Source organism: Danaus plexippus, chromosome 26, assembly GCF_018135715.1.
Source record: "Danaus plexippus chromosome 26, MEX_DaPlex, whole genome shotgun sequence".
In the NCBI taxonomy this organism is placed as follows: Eukaryota; Metazoa; Arthropoda; class Insecta; order Lepidoptera; family Nymphalidae; genus Danaus; species Danaus plexippus.
In genome coordinates this window covers 1,760,779-1,782,871 of record NC_083554.1, presented here as the reverse complement: position 1 = coordinate 1,782,871, position 22,093 = coordinate 1,760,779, and the positions used below count along the sequence as shown (strand labels likewise).

The window sequence follows — 22,093 nt, the reverse complement described above, 5'->3', positions numbered from 1 at the left end:
TATCTATATTAAATCTGTGATGAAACTTATTTAACTTTGTCCATCAAAAAACAATTATTATATTTTAATTGAACGTTTCTGTTTAATATATAAATTCAATTTATTTGTTTGTGTTATTTTTATAGGACACTCGAAATATAAGATAAATAATTTTTATTTAACATTTCAGTTATTTCCAGTTTTAATTTTGTTTCTGCTCCAATTTAGTTTTGTTCAAGGGGAAATAATTATTTAACATCAATTATCAGTTAAGTCGAAATATATAAATTAACTTTGAATTAGTGTAGGCGGATCTGGGACAAGGGTACATGTATGTGTATATGTACATATATGTATGGACTATGATAAATCATAGTAAAAATAAATTAATATTGTATCATACAAATTCTGTTTTCAATATAATAAAATACATTTCCAACTTGAAATTTTATATTGACTAAGTATAAAAGGTACGATAGTAAGTTTTTTGTGAGTTCGCGACGTAAAAATTTTTATGTTTAAGAATTGTTTCACAAGTTAGAAATATATTTCGCTGTGTTATAAGTGCCATCATAAATAAATACATCAAAGTAGATATCTCTAAAACAAACCGATACGTTTATTTGAAATTTTAATGAGAATTAAACAACCCATAGGAATAAGTCAGTCATTTTATGTCGTCCATGGCGATGGTTGGCTGTGAGAAAGAAAAGCGATCGGATCTATTCCATAATCAGTGCGTTAGAGGAGGATGGCTATAGATTTCCCGTTGCGTTTTCCACGTCAAACGCTAGACGATCTCAAGCCAGTGTGTTTTGTACGACCACTTCACTCAGTATCCGCCGCGCTAGCAAGGCGTACTAAGCGAATTTACTTGTAAACAGCGTGTGTATATTGTAATACGCTGATAATATACAGCATTGCCAAAATATTATCCATATATCATTGCCACACTATCCCTTACATAATTTAATCATTGACACGTCATTAAAGTATATATATATTTGCTTATTTTCTTTATTTTTCTGTTTTTATCGTATTATTTACTGTGAAAACGCCGGTGTGCAAAATTATGTGAAAACTTCGCGTGTATAGTTCTGTTCAGTGACGTTTATAGACTAACAGACAGCCCGTGAGTTTATGATTTCGTTTTTTTTTTATTATTATAACAGCTAATGTGACGTCGATACGTGATTTGAGGTGAGCAATGCATAAATAAAATGAATAATATTAAGGAATATTATATATATGATGCATATAAATAGAAGGAACATTCTTTAAGCGTAATGTGTTAGATTCTAAGAATAAACGAAAATTTAATGAGGCATCGTAAACATCGTAAACGAAAACGCTCCAAGCAAAGACAAATATATGTTCAAACTATATTTTTCTAATTAAACAACTAATAATATATATATTGACTAACTTTTTGTAGTTGGTTATACTGTAACGAGCTTGTAAACAGGAAAAATGTTCTGATAAGGCCCCCGCTAACCGATATCACAGCTGAAGGAGCCCGAGAGCGACTAGTGATGTAATGTTTAGTGCGTTGCCACGCGCTCCGGTTATGTTGCCGCCATTTATTTGCGAGGCATTTTGAAATATGACGTCACTCACATATTAGGCGGGAAAAATGTATTATATATGTACAGTCAAATATATTAAGTAATGCTTTATATACGAACATAGTCATTTACGTTCTCAAAGAGCTAATTAGGTATAATTAAGATCGATTACAGTTGTAATTATACGAAGGCCTCGTCTACTAAGCGGATTACATGAAATCAGGTGAGTATACTCTTTTAAGACTGTGTTACACACGTGAAATGCTCAGAGTTACAAATGATGTATTGAAATCACCCTATTTGTCTTATTATTGCATAAACTTAGTGGTTATACTGTTTTATATAAAATTATTTTAAATAATTTTTTTATTATAATAAATTTAATATATGGATTTAAATATATTTAATTAAACACGCGAGTTATAAACATAGCGGTTTACAATGACTTAAATAACTAAGGTCTTATAACCCTCTAAATTATAGTGACTTCATAAATGCAAGTTCTGAAACCAGTTCCAAAGGAGCCGAGCGATAATCTTCATCTGGCGCTAAATTGACGTTCCAACCAAATTATTCTGACCCCAAACTTTCTTACACCCTCGGCGTTTATATGCAAATTAAGATTATTATTAAACTAGTCCGTTTTAATTATATTGGAATATGAAAACCATGCTAATATGACCTCCGAAGGTAACTTCGCCGTTATTATTAATTCATTTTGAGGTTTGATTTTGCTTTGTTATGTCTTATTGGAGTCCTAACACAACCGAGAGGTTGCTGAGGATGATTGGCACACAATATTAATGGCATTATTAAAATTTTGCTGACGAATTGGTTCTGATTTAATACGAGAGCTATATTATATGATCAATGTTATAAAAATAAAATTAAACTATGCAGAAAAATCTGTCTAGTTTGAAATAAATGAATAAAAATACATAAAAGTTTAAACATAAATATTGTATAATCATAATGATTATCATAAATAACTCTCGCACGGACGAGATAAATATGATCAAAGTAATTAAAACAAAAATACTCTTGTAAATGTGTCATGAAAGCCTAAAACATTGTCTGATTTACATCTAATTAAACTCAATAAATGTTAATAGAACCTTCTTGCTACTGAATGGGGAATCTAACATCAATTATCTCAAGTACTGCATCGAGCACCCGTACTAAGATATTCAACAGTCGCTCCGGAAGCCTTTGTTCTGAGTTTGTTGGATTAGCGCTGTAATGCACAATGTTCCAGGGTGCGAGATGTTTACATCAAGAATTACTGAATTCGGCATCCCATTGAAATTACACTTGTCATAATACTAACATGTAAGTTCTTGATTGATGTTCTGAGGATCTTTATGTGCATAATTCTGTTATACGTGTGTATGTCACTGAATGCCTTTTAAATGCTTGGAGCGATTTGAATGAATTTTTTTGGATGCATCAGGGTAGCGCCTGCAAAGGTTTAGATTCATAAATCAGCCCGGCAGATGTCGCTGCTTTCGGTATCTAGGTTATTTATAATGAAAAGGCTGCGACGTAGGTTACTATATGTATCGTTTTAAACGCTTTATATATTTCTCGCCAAGCCAACTCTGATTTTTACACGGACGGAGTCGCAAGCAAAAAGTAGTAAACAATTATGTTGTTATGTCTCACTAGTTTTTGTATGAGATTTTGCTAGTAGAATTGTACACGCATATGTTTTGTTTATTATCATAGATAATGTTACGTTCCTGTATTTAAACACGTAATTCTCATTTACTTGTGACATCTTTAATTTCTCCATAATTCTATCATCGAATGAATGACTCATAAAAACGGTTAACTAACTTCGGAAATCTGAATATCATTTAAAATATTGTGAACTCATACACAATGAGACGAAACTTCTCAGAATTCCATGGATTCACCGTAAGGGCCCGGTTCCGTCGCGTTGCAGGGAGAAGAGCTTTAACATCGCCTGAGATTTGCGACCAAGGTGTAGGTTTAAGGGCCCCCAAAGAAAAAATATATCTAAAAATAAAATTATTACCTTAAAATCTTAGTTTGTTATGGAAGTGCCAATTCTTATCAAAACCATTTAAACATGTAATATTAGATATAGAGTATAACGTAAGACAATTTACTTAGTATGGAAAACTTAAAGTAATAACATTTAGATAAAGATACAGGACAATTCGTTTAGCCAAACATATAGAATGAAAGGGAATTATTTATTTTGCTACACATCAAGTTTTTACTTTAACCCTTATTAATATAATGTTATATATATATATGAAACCTTTGAGGTATTCATATTTTATACAACAATGTATATATATATATATATATATATATATATATATATATTAAAATTATGTATATATATGTTTATATTAAGCCTATAAATCGCATGTTAGTAATGGTAATATGTTATAACTAAATACTTCCTATTGCCTTGTATTAAAATCTTCTCAATTATGATTTCACCGCTAACTGTTTTAATTTGTATTTATTTAGGTTGATTTAATTTATTACTAGTATATACTTCATACTATATATATATGTGTACATATGTACTTTATATACGTGTTGATTTAACTTCTGCTTACAATTAAAAATATTATCAATCATCCCAATACTTAGATTTTATTTATTTATTAGATTAGATTTTTAACAGTCGGTATGCATTCTGTTCTCCACATAAAATGTCCTTCATAAAAAATTTCACGTGTCACAAAAGGAATGTATGATGTATTTTCATGCCTGAGATTATTCGTTTTATTAACAAGATAAAGAATGGGAAACGAATCGAAATACGCAAGAATAAAATGGAACGGAAACCAATTGTTGTTTCTTTCCTGACCGTGGCAGCCTCTCACCCGCAACCTTTGGTTTCGCAAGCATTACAAAACCTTATAGCTTCGTGTGATGCAAATAAAGTGTCCACAGACATGTGTTTCATACTTCGATAAACTGAAATTATAATATCTTTTATTTGTCAACCGAATCACGTATCTTACAACGAGTGTAACAAAACGATCTGATCATCTGTAGGATTCAGAGGCAAAACAATTCTTTTTAACATAAAAATTTATACAGAGACTAAGCATAAATAAATTCTTATTTTTTTTTTGTCAAATACCGTTGCTCAGTAAATTTAATACTAATATTGTATATTTTACCTAAAAAATATATATTACTTTTAACATTTTTATCTTTTAGTCTCTTTTATACATATTTTTAATAGATTTAATTTTAATTAATACATTGAAAACGTAAGATATTCTAAGTGGATTGAAGGAATTTAAATCTCTCACAGTCTATGCAATACGGTTCGGACGACATAACAAAGTACATTCATTCCTTAATTAAAATCATACGAATGAATGAAGAAATGAAACATATTCAGTGAATGATTTATATTGCATTCTAATTGTAACAGGCACTTTAATTCTTGAATCGCAACTGATTATTACTTTATAATCTGTTACGTCACCAAAATTGATACATTAACGGCATTTCCTTCTGTGTTCTTGTATGTTTTTTTTTACAAATAATGCCTACATTATCATTTTAAATTAGTAAAAGTAGAATTATGTCTTAGAAACATCGTTATATACAAAATATAGAGGGCAGAGCGTGTCGTCATCGCGCGTCCATTCGTTCGGTACGCTTGTGTAGAAATAGACGCTATTTCTCTATTTCCATAATTGGTTGGTACGATCATGCTATCAAGCGTTGTCATACATTATGAAGCTTGTTTTATTAAATACATATATTGAGCCCCCGCTTTGCTTGCTTTATAAACTTGAGCATGGCAAACTTAAGGTCATGTTATGTTCTGAATTGCTACGTAATCCATTACGTTGTTTCAATTTCAGATCATCGAACGCGTTTTAGTGAATAACATGTTACGTAGCCGAAATATATGAAAGCATTAATCCTTTTAAGCGTCCTAACAAATTAGAATGCTTGGTGTATATGCAACGTAATATTGAATATAGATTTATTTTATAAAACTTCTATATAACTTGAACCGATCAGATTAGTATTGGCTTTATGCCTTGGAAAAATTAATTTATGTGGCACTTAACTATTAATAATAGTGGATCGTTACTGAAATATTGTTTATTAAGTTTGGTAAACATTTAGAATTTTTGGAGCGTTGTGGACTTTATCTGAAAGTGATATTTTTATTCCTTAAAATTTAAACCTTATTAACTTAACTACTCCATAAGATCAGACCGACGCTAACAAATACATGTAATTATTTATATTAAAAGTTGAACTTTAAGATATATATGTTCTGTTGAAAATGAAATCTATATAATTAAAAACTAACCTTACTAACATCTGACATATGTAAATAAGTGTAATTTGACCAATACTTTGTTTTCGTAGGACTAAGTAACGTGTCATTATCCTTACACTGTTATAAATTGTACCTAAACCATGTAGACTTCATTATGCTGTAATGTGTGGTAGCAGCACTGCTCAGTAGGTGGCGAGGTGAGATCAAATTTGCATAATAAAATACTCTACAAGTTGCCTTGTGAAAATAGATGCCTTATGCATTAACACATATTATACTATAATTCTTTTCTACTTTGTAATAGATACATATGTTATATCAAGTATAATTAATTAAATCTATATTAATATATATGTATGTCACTTTTGCTTACGACTGTACTATGAATTTTCTTAGAAACTTGTAACACTAGTCACAATTACGATACATTCGACGTATTATGGTGAAATGCTATGTCATTGAGATATACGCTTTATAACAAATCACATTTTACATTGTTTTCGTAAATATTATAAGTAAAAATATTTAAAAAATATTGATGCCATTTTAATGTGGTAAAAACAGTTATATCTTCTCACCGGTGACGCTGATGTTCCACATGATACACTGTATAGGTCTATTGCCTGAAACTAAATAGGATAGTTCATTAATTAAAAATTAATTTACCAAGAATTTAATGTTAGAAATATTCACTTGCGATTTCACCATCGACATAAAAAATACTTCACAAGCAAAGAAGTTGCAATATACCAATTTTCAATAAGAAACATATTGTTATCGGCTGCTGTTTTATCGAAGTCTCAGAGGTCACGTTTTGCTGTGACGCTATAAATCTTGGAAGTTAATACACGAGATCTTCTGTTTTAATATTGTAGTTCTAGAAGAATTATGTGCTGCAATATTTTAAAGAAAACCAATCCAAATTTTTTACATGACAATTTTTGTATTGATTCAGATATATTTTTTATGCGTGAGTACGAAAAAATGTTTTGATTTTGATAAAAGTAAGATGTCGCCATTTTAGATCATTGAATATAATTAATTATGTTACACAAATATTGTATAAAATTGTAATTTATAATAGAACAGTATTTTCACAAAATGATGTCGAAGATTTTTACGTGTACAGATTTAAGTAAACAATTTTTTTTTCAAATAAAACGCGTTTTTAATAATATATTTTGGAAATACATAATCCCTACGTTTCGTATCCTTTAAAGCAACAGTGATCACTGGCAGATGAGATGAGTGTTTCGTCTTTCATAAAATAATAAAAACGCGTAGTATCTGAAAAACTGAATTTCGTTTGAAAGTAATTCTACATGTCACTCATATAAAACGTTAATATGTACACATAAAAAGAAATTAGATGAAGATCTTAAAGCCTGTTAATTCTCTTTGGAAGTCGCCGACAGAACGATCACGTTTTATTCTTAATATTCCATCTAGCTCTTATCGGCCAACATTAATATTCATGGGCCCTTTCCTTTTGTTGCAAACCAAGGCCTCGCAGTTCAAACTACCCTCTCACTTGTGAGAAAATGTACTTTACAATAACCAAAGCGTATTCTATCTTAATGAACCTCGGTTGATAAAGACTGTCACAAATTAAATGTGTTTTTCATTCATAAATTAAGTTAACTGTGGGTAAAAATTAAGAAGTATTTGTTGTGGGTCTAAAGGATGAATGCTCATTTGCTTAAAGACTATTCTTTTTTTAGGTTGGCGCAACAATCGGTAACAAATATAACTGTCAGAGGTAAATAGAATTAAATGTAAATTTTTAAGGTGTGTTAGTTATAATTGAAGTCCCAAACAGATCGATTTATTTATAATATAGAGACAAATTATGATTCGGATTATGTCACATACAATGAAGTTTGGTTAATTTTGTTAGTACGCTTACACTTATGTAATTTCTACCCTTTCAAACCTAAGCAATTAATTTAAACAACAAATTATTTGGAAGTCTGTGTGTCATGGATTTCAACTTTCAATTTCAAACTAGAGGATTCACAGAGGCTTTGAGTGTTATGTTGTGATATGTTTGAAATTCATTGCCGATAAGAGGATAAAGAGATTTAGGTTTCAAAAGCAGAGTAATCAATATTAAACTTAGTGTGTATGTAGAATTGGGTTCAAATTAATTTGTGTGTATTTATACATGATTGAATTGCACGGATAACCGAAACGGTTCAATGTTTAACCGGTTTTTATTATTAACAAACCAAACAATAGTTTTTTACATTTTTAAAACAGCGGATTTGAACTATTTCATACAAGTTTAATCAAAGCACAGGTCACATTGAAATGTAATGTTCTTATGATAACAAATTTACAGATTTTTCTTGATTTACATACCGAACTAAACTTAATGATATCTAAGATTATTGCGTGTATTCATTTAAATGAAACTAAGATTTTCTGGTATAACTACTCGTTCTTTATTATTTTATAATGCCATAATCAATACGGTTCGATTTCTTTCTCGTCTCACCGTGATCACAGTTGCTGTAAGCTAACCGAAACGTCGGGATCATGTAGTAATAAAAAAATAAAAAACGCTCAGTGATATTGTATTAAAATCTTAGATTAATTTACAACGAACTTACTTTATATCAGCTAACATTATTTTGGGACACCGATTTAAATGTGTTAAATGTATAAATAATTGAAAATTATGATATTATTTGATTGTAATAGTCTGTAATGTATAAAGCAATATGTATAACTTATGGTATGAAAAAAGTCACAGCCCTGACATTAAAAGTTCAATTATTATGTTGGTCACGACCTCTAATTAACTCTTAAACCTTCCCGGGAAAGGTTCCGTACACGTCTTCACCGAACCTTCCTTGATCAGCTATTTATATTATAAAATGTCTGTAATAAAGTTCAGGTTTTGATGTTGCCGACTTTCTAACTAATTACAAATTACATGTATAAAGATTACTCATGTAAATATTTTAGATATAGGAAAATATAAGAATATGTTATTTGGAGACAAATTTTTATGAGGTAATAAGAATTATAATACATTAATAGTTTTAGTGTAGAAATTTTAAGGCTATACGATGTCATATCAGTATTGTTTCATAATATATATTCATTGCACCAAATGGTGTGATCAAAAAAAATGTATGAATATTTGATGTCAAAGGTGTTTCAGAGGTAAACAACTATTGGAAAACAATTTCTATATCTAAAACAAACAAATTTAATCAGCCGTTCGTTAAAACAGCAGAAAAATATACATATTTTTGTTAGTTCTGTTAAAACATCAAAGAGTACGCTTTGTATTTAAAAGCTTGTTTTGTTTCGCTGCAGCTGTTACAACGTTTCGAATAGTGTTCAAATTTTTTTTTTTTTTTTTATCATTACTTTTTTATTTTTTATTTTCACACTGTAATTTTTATTTATCTGTCCTAAGCTTTTTATTGGCGGCATATTTTAATGTCAACTTGTTTGTACCTATGTTTTATATAACACTGATAGAGTCTTAACTTACAAGAAGTTGACATTAAAGTTTTTCTGCTAATTTAATTAAGAATATAACGAAATATTTAACGTTTTATAAGGAATCTTTCATTTGGGAAGCGTAGAGGTGATTTAAGTCAGGTCGCAAACAATAAACCGAGATAAAATATAGCCGAGAACAAACTCAAGTTGAGTTTAGTCCTATGAAACTTGCTTCGTATTTTCAACATTGAATGTTCGTTACCTTCACAAGTTGCCCGCAGGCTGAGAAGTCTAACATGGTAAATAAACCGGCATGAGTTCCACCGTGTTTATGTTGGAGAGGTGTGCGAATAAATAAGTAGTTCAACTGACTTGCATCATATCCGGTTTAAATATTGTATTAGAATAGTATTTTTTTTTATTCATTAAACGGTTATAACAAAAGAATTGTCTTGTTAGTCTCTGGTAACGAAATTTTAATCACAATTTTCTGGATGCATTCCATGAGAACTGTATTAGTTCGTAAACGACAAAATACCTATAATTAAATAGTGTCCAATATGATATTTACGTCTTATTTAAGATATTTATAAATTTTTTTTTGTTCGCTGTTTAAGTAATATTGCAGACAAAATAAAAGATACCAAAAAAAAAAAAAACATAAAAATAAGAGTTAAATTTAAAATTAAATTAAATCTATAAAAAGTAAAGAAAGACAGTTATAATTTAAAAATAAAAGTATATATTTCCAATACATATAATTCAAAAACCGATGTCGTAGTTTCATAAAGGAGTAGTAAGCATTTATACGTACATTGTCATAAGCTTTCAAATTGGCATTATCAGTCCGATGAAGCAAAACAGCCATTATGAAATTGACGATTATTATTCAACTAAGTTGAATGAAAGCCATAAGGCTTTTGCAAACAGCGGAAATAAAGAATCATAAAGTTCAGAGATAGGTGATGTTGGAATTTGGCTGCGAGCCAGGGCCATGCAAGTTCATCTCTAACGTAGAAAGATTTGGCAAGTCATCGTATAATTTAGGTATAGCACTTAACTTACGGAAATGGAAAAAAAAGCGAAGCCTTCATCCGACACCGCAGTTTCTTATCTTGCTAATGCTGGCCACCCCACTTTCAGTTTTGCTCAAAATTTTAGATAACTTCGGCTTTCTGTATTTATTTTTACAGTTTTTCTACATACTTCCCTTACGACTGTGTAAAATAAATATATTATAGTGATAAAAAAAATATGATTGTTGACAAGTAGCAATTATCAGTAACAAAAATTTGCCAGCATATTCCTTTCTTATGTCAAACCCCGCAGTATTTTTTTTAATTTATTAATTCTTTCAAACAAGTTTAATATTATTTTACCCAGTTAAATATATCAGTTTGGTCAATAATACTTTTAAGAAGATTTTTGAATCTAAATTTAAGGTAATGAAATTCCTTTCATTATATTCGTTTTAAAAGGAAAGCTAAACAAATTATAATTGTGTCCTGGTTCTTGAAAGGCAGTACATCTAATTGAAGTCACAAGAAAGAACGTCAAAGGCTAATGCAATCTTCTAGAAGCTGCCTTAACTTTCCAGAGCATGTTATTTAAATCCTTTACATAATGTGATTAGTGTGGCTCTATGGAACTGATCTTTTAAAATATCAAATTATTCTGTAAGCTCGGATTTTTCGTCATATAAGAATTTTTATATTGCTTTTAGAGATTTTCAAATTTCTCCAACATGCAACGTCACTTAGTAACGACGAAAATTTTAAAAATTCTGAACGATTTTAAAAATTTTAAAAATGTGTTTCATATTAAAAACTATGTAAACAGATGCATTTATTTTAAATCGAATCTATATGAGGTTGATGATACGTTAATTAATAAATAATATCTCTGGATTATCTAACTATATTTATAATGATTTTCGATATAAAGACGATTGTAAATAATGTTGAATTTAAAAAAATCATTTAAATATGGACTACCCGTTAGGTATTGTCTTTATTAAGGTATGGGAGATGAGAAAAATTGTATTATGTATTTTTCACTATTTTAAAAACTACGTTTTATACATCTATATTCTATAGTATCTTGATCCAACGTTAAATTTTATATAGCCAATATCACTTACATATTTATTAAAACACTTTAACTATTTGAAATTTTAATCACAATTTCATTATAAAATAAATATCACTTATACAAAATCGTTTATCATAACTGCAAATCTTAATATATGTGGTTAGTATTTACACAAATGTTGTATCCTGAGTTTATTAGGTTACCTCTAACATATATTATGGTTTAATATATACAATTTTGCATATTAAATTTGCGACAATCTTCTTTACTTAAAATCCTATCTACTAAGACCTGTCTGAACCAATGACAATGTCCCATTGTCGATTTGGATAGCTAGAAATTGTTATTTGGGCATTTCGCTTTGTTATTATTATTTTTTTTATAGCTTTTGTTATTCAAAATTCAATTCAAATCTGTTATACGAATGAAGTCCAAATTGATACCGGCTTAAAACAATAGCTGTGAATTATTGTGTACGCAATTTTTATCATACGGATTATTGTCGAGTAAAATTTTTTTTTTTTTTTTGTTTTTTATTTGCGTTTTTTATTCGATTAATAATCCGAGGTTTTGCTGAATAAACATGTTCATCGTTTAACTGCTTACTCTCTTTATTATTTATTTGTGCGTATGAAATATATTGTGTTCTGAGTTTATTTTAATATTTATTATTTGAATTATTGTCGTGGTGGCCTGGAGGTTGAAGGCCCGCCTCTCATACGTGAGGACGCGGGTTTGAAATCTGGAAAGTACCAATGTTATCTTTTCCGAGTCATATGTACTTTCTAAGAGTATTTAGACACCACTGACGGACGGTGAAGGAAAATATCGTGAGGAAACCTGGTCTTATAATTTCAAATTATAAGATTGAAATCGCCAACCCGTCTTGAGCAAGCGTGGTGATTAATGCTCTAATCTTTTTCATGTGAGAAGAGGCCTTTGCTCAGCAGTGGGCTCCGATAGGCTGATGATGATGATAATGATTTGAATCCACTTAATTATAATACGCAATAGGAAAATTTGAAAGGCGTGTAATATCTTTGTTATAGACAATGTTGAGATGAATCTAACAGTTTTAGATATCATTGTCTCTGAAGAGCACTCCAGTCTCTAAAGTTAACATTAATTTCAAAGTTTTCCATTTAAGAATAAATTATCTTGAAAATCGTGCCCCCTAAATGTTATTGTTTCACTCATATCAAATACAAGCCTGAGCTATTGTTGGAGATTAGGAAATTATATTGCAGATTATTTTGCTTTATAATATATTCATAACCTGCGTATAATTAACTCAAAGAACTGCGATATATATTTATTTATTTGAAATTACGTTATTGTTACGTATAAAACAGAATAAACCCATTTCAAGATGCGTCACTTGAAGTACGAGTATATACATCGCGTGAAACAATTTCCATATTATCTATATAGCGACGAGCGATATTGTATCTTTTTACCATCTAACAGAGTTCATTTCAAACTGATCGACAGTTGTTGAACGAATTGCGAATGGTAGAGAACAAACGAATGCGAGGAACGTAATTTTTCAGCCAGCCACGGACAATTTATAACTCGAGGAGAAGTCAAAATACCAGGCCTTTTAAGGATTATTTCAGAATAGAGTAATTTTATTCCGCGCTGTGTGGGTTTTGGGCTGAGAGGTTTTCTTTATGATCATGCCACTACAGGGATTCGTTTCTGAAGTAAACATTTATATTCTGTAATTAAGAAACACTAGGTGATGATGATGGTGATGAGGACGTCTATAAAATTTTACTATGTGTTAAAAAAATATTTTCATACGAAAATTTAATTTAGTTTAAAGTTGTATATGCATTGTTATTAATAGATTTAAAGAACTTATCATACATTTCTTTCCGGGGCCCGATTAAAAATGATTGGGTATTTAAATTTATACTTCTAACGAGCCATTATATTTTTACCATACCATAAATCAAATTTATTTATTATGACATAAAGTATTAAAACGACAAAATCCCTAATTCTGGTTAATGGACACGCCGCAATACTTCAACAGCGCTCAAAGGTTTAAGGACATATAACAAACAAAATGTCAGCTATAATTTTGCGCGAGGTGTAAATAAAATAATGTTTTTAATTCCAATTTGAATAAAACAAACGATGATTAATTGAAAAAATTATATCTTGAAATAGTAAAGCAAAAATGCTTTAAAAAAGATCTTATCGTAACTTCTAATTTGCATATAGTCTCCTAGGCTTTTGAATTTAATGTACGCTTATCATATCGCTATTATCAACAAATTTATTAAATAAAATATTACAAGTTATTATAATCCTTTTAATGTGTTTTATATATGAGGTTGGTGTTAGGTAGGTCGAAAGTTTAGGTTGTCAGAGCCAGTTATCCGAGGACAGTTCTCTGAATTGCTTATTACGCATCCTTGGTGTGAGGCGATAAGCGTGATGGAGATCTTTGAATTTATACCCAAGGAAGCATGTCTATTACGTCCTGTTCAAAAAACCAAGGAGGAGATTTATTATAGTGTTGAATATGTGTACTGCGCGTCTCCGAATCTTTATTGCGCTAGCTAAAGGTCATTGCATTAGTATATGCTCTAGTTTTATAGATATTGTTTCCCGGAATTCAAAAATATGTCACTTCCCATCCAACAGCTCGCTTATGACGCTATGTTCATTGTTGGAACGTTAAATCGTAAAATGTAAATAAAATTACGCAAACATACTATATGATAATAATAATTCGGGAGTCCTTTATTTTGTTGTTATTGGTTCACTTCAAAAAATATGTTCCAAAAGCTCTTGTTGAGTTAAGGATTATCATGGTACCGTACTAAGCCTAATATAGTTAAGTGTGAGGGTAACGATACCCCACTTCGTGCCAAGTTTTACCGACAAAGGGTTAACCAGCAAAGATAACCCGAGTTTGGATCTGTTATACATATTTACCCCGACTCCCTTGATATAACTCATGTTTCTTGATAATTAGGCCAAAATAATGATAATGGATTTTCTTAACAAAAAAATCACTTTATATGTTCAGTGATAATCGATGACTTCAAAGGATGCGGTATCAAATCATACAATTTAAACTGTAAGCGCCTTTAAGTAACCAAATGAAAAGAAACTTTCTATAAAACGGTCGTGTAAGTAGGTACATCTCTTTCAAGAGCTAGCTTTTGTTCCGAGATTAAAACTAAATTTACTTGGAATGGAGGTTGGCTTGCATAATGGAAAACCGCCCCAACTTTTGATGAAAAACTTGTACCATCTAGTGTAATTAAAAAGTAGTAAACTAGGATCTTTATTAACATTTTCTTAAAATTCTTTCAACATTTATTTGTTTAGCGTAGCATGTATCGCAAACACCCTTTACAACACGTTAAGAAGTTCTCTGCTTAGAAACAAATATTCTTATGTAAAAACTGACTTTCTGTCACCTTATGACATCTCATAATATCGTGATTTCAATCAAAAGTTACAGTTTCCATTATTAAGTCATCATTTGTTACATTTCACGAGAGATTCAAGTCAAAAGGTGACAAGAAAAACTGCCAAGTATTTTTTCACTGTGTACCATAATTCAGTAAGAGGCTCCAACGCCGGACGACAAATGTCGCTAATAAATCCCAGCTATCATTTCTTAGACTTTTCTCGCGCCCTTTTTTAATCGTGACCTCCAGAACAAGAAATTGTAATTTTTCGACGTCTCTTAATTAGACGTGACTTTGTAGATCTTAGAAACATTTTTGACATAAAAGTAATTAAATTAAACATACCAGCATCAAAAAATCACAAGAATGATTTTCTTTTCCATTGTTTAAAAATAGACTTCCTTAAATTCGTGTTTACATTACACTAGGACACTCTCATAATAGGGGCACATAAAAGGATAAGGGACGTTTTTTTATCAAGTGAAATGGGCTTATCCTTGGAAGTATGTCAAATAGTCCCTAAGATTATATCAAACGAGGCAACAATGCGAAAACTCTCATACAAATTTTGCCACTACCATTCCAGTCACAATGGAATCATGCGTTGTCCGACATTATTCTTGGAACGTTTCCAGACGATCTATCACGCGAATGAAACAGCCAATGACATACAAATCATCATATGTCAAGGAGACTTATAGTGAATTAATTCTAGAAGCGACATCATAGTATTACGAAGGATTACGTCTGAAATATTTTCACCGTTAATCTTATCCCCTTCGGCGAACGAGTTTTTTTTTCAATCTCCTATTTCAGGGCGTAATAAAGTGAGGATAGACGACATTTATTTGATAATTATTAGCGTATTTTGATATTAGACGCTATCTATGAAATATTAATGATTGGAACGAGCTATCATTGGGTTATTTTCGATTTAGGATTTTATTAAAACAGATACGATAACTAGATGACGGTGAATAAGAAAAATAAAATTTTATGATATCGTTAATGTTTTATAAACTAATTGTAACATTTAATAACACACCAAAGTACTGAAAACCGTCAAATAAACGCGAGGAATTCTCTTTAATTCTGAATTTACCACGTTGATAAATAGCGCGGCACCTCATAAATCAAGAAATATAACAGCCTTTCAATTTGCCGGCTAATGCCTTTGTATCTTGGTGTGGCGAAATTCATAATCTCACTCGGAAAAATCCCCGTTCTATGGCAGTCAAAGACGGTTCGCTACTTCGTAAATTACCGCTGGGGTATACATCCGTCTTTTGTCAGTACCCAGTGAGCTTCCGTGCAGCCGACTGAGGATTTAGACGTTCCTGACTGATGGTTGAATCTGCCTGTAGAAATTGGATTTCCGAGCTATCTCCAGTTGTTATTCAGTTGTAAGAATCTCCATCATATTTCTTAACTGACTTAGAACATAATAAATCACTATATACCATGCTCCAGTTGCTCTAAATGGCAATTGCCATTTTAATATACGGTTAAAGTCTAAATTATTTCGATTGTGTAATGTAGGTTAAATTTTAAAATGTTAAATTTATTCACGATATTAGGTCAAGTGGTGAATAAGTTTTGCTTTTAGCACGCTGTGTGTCCCAATTTGCTAGGGAGAAATCTGATTGACGTGACACCTAGGCGAATACTGATTGGCAATTTACTGCAAAATACCTTTTTGAGTTTGACGTCTGAAGGAGCTAATGCGAAGGACGTGATTTGTGTGAAAAATATTTTAATTTGAATTACAGAAGTCACTAGACTCAAAGCTATCTAAGAAGCGCAGAAATTTGTTATTAGAAATAATTTTTACCTTAGATATTTTTTTTGTTATTGAAAAGTGGTAAATAAATTTTTATCAATAATATTATGTGTAATATTTTTAAAAACTATTCACCAGAGTCTATGGAAACAAAGTAAAGGATTTTCAATGATGTGATCGAATAATTTAACATTATTTCCTTTTTTTATCCCTTAAATTTTTTTGTTACGTAACAAGAGGCTTTATAAAGACTCTCGTTGTTTTAGTCAAAAATATGTTATGGAATTTATAAATGTTTTAATATTGCGAATTCATAACAGTAAATTAAAAGTTTGATAATTAAAAGAACATAAACAATGGCACTATATCAATATCGTAATTTTACACACGAAATTTATTTCTACATTAAACTTTTATGAAATGCAAAACATTAAAAATAAAACACAGTCTATTTAACAAACAACACCTGAAAGTATACAGGATTACGAAATTCGACTGCACTGGAAAAATTTCAAACTGACCAACTACAAAAACCTCTCGTGTGTTAGAGCTCTCCAGAATTCGTAAACTTTCCACCTGGTCCTTTGAGTTCTGGATTAACTCGTAGCAAAACATGTAATTCTCATCGTCAGCATACTTTGATACAACAAATATAGCAGTTGTTTTACAAATGATATTTATAAATAAACCCAGGAAGTAAAGAACATTAGCATTCGTTACAAAATAATTATAATTAAATTGAAGCTATGTAGGTCCATAACTGTAAATTAAGGTCCAAAGGTTTCTTGAAGGGATATTTAAATTTTTAATATATTTTTTTTTAATTCCTTATTATATGTTTCTTGTTGGCTGTGTTGGAATATATATTTGGGCAAAAAATAAAACTTTTCTCCACCTCACTAAAAATGGAGATGGAAGTGAAGAAATAAAAAATACTAAGTATTAAAAATGTCCATAAAATAGGAAAAAAAATTGCATTTATTTCGGAAGCTTATGAGTATTAAGATTTAATGCTTATCTAATTCTATAGTAATTGTTTTGATCCAACATTGATATGAAGTTAAAATTTAAGCTCAACTTAAACTACTTCTTGTGAAATAGTTTATAAAAGTATGAAAATTTTTTATTTAAAATAAAAAAAAAAAACATTCTAACTATGAAATGTTTCTGAAGAAATATTAAATACGAAGTGAAACTGTAATTTTTCCGTCTCTACGTAAAACCCTCAATTATTCTTTACTGAATCTGTCTTAAAGTAAATTTTGTTCTGTAATTATTAGGAGAACGGCTAAGTTAAAGCAATTTCACTTTAAGATATTTTTTACAAACATCAGTGATTTATTAAACACTTCAACATTGAGTAGTAATGACATGTTTGAAATGTTTACAAACTATTAGCAAATTTGTCCGAAACGCGTCACTTTAAAGGGGTGTGGTGAGTTAAAATTTACATAAATTTAAGTAAATGAATGTCTGCATTCTATACGTCGAGCTTTTTACATTCATTGATTTGAAAAACTTTTTTGCATTCCGCATTGAGTAAAAACCGTGTGCGTTACAGCTTCAAACTTGACCGGGCTTGTTTGTTGCATACGAAATAAGCATAGCTCTTATTGCGTAAGCAATAAAATTGATTTTTCCAAGTAGCGTTTGTTGAACATGGTTCGGGTGGATTGCTCCGAATCCACTCTGTACGTGACCATTGTTCCGTAGAATAACCCAAAGCTTGCTATTTGCAGTAAATATAGCGAATTTCAATAAAACTGGGGCATATACGGTTCACTTGTCTTTTTCATTAGGGAATTTAGAGAAAAATTGTTTCATTAATGCTCCACTCGCCTATCGACATCGAGGATTCTTTGTCGGATAGTTTTAAAGTTATAATGAATTAAACTTTTTATAAAAAAAAAAAGGTTTTATATCAGATTTATACGATTAATAAATTTTTTTCAATATCCGATAAGTTAGCTATGTCACTGTGTAGTTTCTTGTAAATTATCTTATGTTCTACCTTTATTCGCAAAATTAAAATGCGTTATCCTTCATTACTTCCTACATTTACCTTTTACATGAGAATATTTCGAAATTAGAATTCGAATATAAAAAGTTCAATGTACATCATACATACATCCAAAATGAAAAGGCTTACATCTTTACAAATTTTAATCATAAAACAATTGAGTCGTAAGTGCTAAAGGTAAACTGGAAAGGTTGAACTTATTACTCGCGAGACAAAGAAGTAAGTAAACAAAAACTCAAGAGGCGAGGAATTGAACGAAATTTTCCGTGAAAATTGAAAAAAAAAATTGGAGCAAAACATCAAAGGTGGGCCACGACGTCTCGGCAAAAAAGTGAAGTGTTAATACTTCAATCCTTTGTTGTAATTAATATGGTTGAAAAACGTTCCGATTTTAAATGACAACTTCGATTTTTAAATCATACTTGTGATTAAGACAATATATGATACAGTCAAAATATTAAACTAGATAACAAATATATATAAATTATACGAAAAACATTCCTTTTAAATATTCAAAGGTAGGTAACTGTGAAGCTGTATAGAAATAACCTCGACCTTAAACAATGTAAAATAATTTGTTTTTTTTTTTTTGCTATAAGCGAAAAAATCTGTATACCCATCGAGTGTGAAATACGGGGAATAGTTCACTTGCAAAGCCCGGCTGTTGTTCTACCGTGGTTGGAGTTCTTTTTTCTGTTCTCTCATTTCCCGCCACTTATTGTCCGTTATTCTATTGGCGTTTTCGTTTAGAAATTTAAATCGATTTTTGTTTTTTATCCTCCTTAATTGTTAACGAGTATTACAGAGCGCTTTTCGGTATTTTATAGTTCTTATTCTATATCAATAATTGTGATATAAAGAGGAATAAGATTATTTAGATATACAACATATGGATAATAGTCTGTGAAGGTTTTGTATATGAACATTTTCTTCCTTTTAAATGAAACTAATATATTTTCGGATATACTACGCGAAAGTCTTAGATCTCATTATGTGAACCAGCACGGACTGGATATCGTCAACAAAATACGCCGGTTGGAGTATACCGCGGAGTATATCCGAAAATATATTAGTTTCATTGAAATGAATAAAACTCGCGAAAGTCTTAGATCTCATTATTTTATTCCTTTACTTACCTAGCTTAAACTAGAAAAAAATGAAATCAGATAAGAAATAGTATAAGGAAATACTAAAGTTTAATTGTTTAAATTAGCGCATTAGAAATTATCAGGTTTATAATACTGCCTGACATTCCAGTCATAGTTAACATCGCCGATCTATATATAATGTAATGTGGTCTTGTACGACGGTTTACTGCCAATAATTTGGGAGTCAACTTAGCAGCAAAGACGCTAGATCTACATTAAATGTAATAAAATAAAAATGCAGCTTGCCTAACTTATTTAACTATATAAATGTGACACATAAATGACATTTGTCAAAATATAAAATCTGTAATTTCTATTTAAAAAAAAAGCAATATCAAAACTACTTATATTTATTACTCATTCGATGTACGGCATTAAACTCTCGTTTTTATTTCAACTTCATAATCGTAAAATCGTCATGATAACGGATATTAATAGATAACATGTCTAACATTAAATTTATTTTCAATTTGCGTATAGGATTACGGAATATATAATAAATGCAGTCAAATCAAAGTCGCGTTTTAAATACTGCAGGCTATATTCATAAAATCACTGATTAAAAGACTAATGATGTGGAGTTCGTAACAATGAGTGAGCATATAAATGGTTCACGGTGTACTCATGTGAGTGGAGATGAATTGAGCAACATTAAGTCGAACTTAGCTGAACCAATTGAGCTCTGTACATTCCCTTACTCTACATCTCTCCCCCGGATGTAATATGTAATGCCTTAACCGGACAAAAAATACAGATGATCTGAAAAAAAATATCACATTACAAAGTATACTTAACTACAATCCATACACAAAAAGTTATTACGAATGCCACTACTAAGTATGAAAGGAAATATAATACACAAAAGTAGAAGAACCTTGTACGTCGCTGAGGTCAATTATATCTCATTAACAGAAATAAGCGCAAAATTTTCATTTCAAAACATCGTTTCGACCAAAAAAAAAAAAATACTAAAAATGTCTTTCACATAAAGCAACATTCAGTTGATGAGTATTACCGTCAATGTCAACGTCAGCGATGTTTCTTAAAATTGTAATCTTGACAAGTTAGGTACAACAACTTACCTAGGCACTAAATGACGTCACTGAGGTCTTTTCCTAATTGGTTCCACTGGACTGAACATAATATAAAAATTTTTGGCAGCGCTTATGTATGCAGTTGTAAATTGTTAAATAAATTTTCAAAATACCTTAGCCGTAATCACCGATACTATATTTGTTATATATGAAGTCATCTTTAACTGACTACGGTGATCAATAATGAACGCTTGTCTGCTCTTAAGAATAAATAGACATAAATAAAATTAAGTTAAATATTCGAAGATAAATTATTTTATGCTTTTAGATTTGTTGCAGATATATTTTTTATAGGTTATTTACAAGTTTAAAGATTTTATTAATTTTTTTGTTACATATATATATATATATATATATATATATATATATATGGCTATTTGCAGTAAATAATATATACTATGTCCTTTGATAATAATAAAAATTACTTCCGACATCTGATATCCGAACATAAACATGGCACTAACAAGCAAAACTAGCTCAACAAAGAGCTAAGCCTCAAGGGATTTATATTTTCAACGAAATTTACGTTCTGATGTAAGGATAATTTTAAAATAAGATTCTGGTTATTTGGAATTTCTTCAGAAGAAGTTTCTTTGCAATTAGTCCTGATTGTTCCCTAATCATCATTAAATCATCGTCTTTATCTTATCAGAATATGTTCAAGTGTGCGGTTATAAATATTTACAAGATTCCTAAAACCATACTCGCACAAGTACACATAGATAATCTAAATAATATCCGATTTATTTATAGAAAAAATATAGAAATCGGATATCCTTCAATAGTTAAATAATTTATTCATAATAACTTAATTTATCACATCACGACCGATTTGTTACCGCGTTATGAAAATTTATAATACTGTATAAAATATATACGCCTTCTAAATAAACAAAAAAAAAGACAGCAAAGATTACAATAGTTCTATCTATAAAACACAATATGCATAAATATCAGAATAGCGACCAATCAGCGCGTGAGTACTGAATCACGCTATCGATATTTTCTCACTCGTTAGATATATATAAGTTAGTTGCGGCTCATCTAGAGGGAGTCCGTTTCTACTCAGTAAGGCAGTTGCTTGAAGAGCTGCTTACAAAGTCTTCACATAGCATCTGTGGTTGTAGTACAGCCATACGTGGTGTTATGCGCAAGAGAGTTCCGCCGCGTGGTATGTAAATGCATCCGTGGTCAAGACCCCCGCCGCGTTGGTAGTATGCTGA

General features: G+C 30.4%; 1 protein-coding gene across 1 annotated transcript in view; it reads left to right on the top strand.

The window, feature by feature from the left end:
• Positions 1–813: 813 nt before the first annotated feature.
• Positions 814–22,093, top strand: part of LOC116774300 (brain tumor protein) — a 206,925-nt gene continuing 185,645 nt past the window's right edge. Inside the window, exon 1 of the mRNA XM_061524850.1 lies at positions 814–1,111. The gene's annotated coding sequence lies outside the window, so the exon portion shown is untranslated. The remainder of the gene's footprint in view (positions 1,112–22,093) is intronic.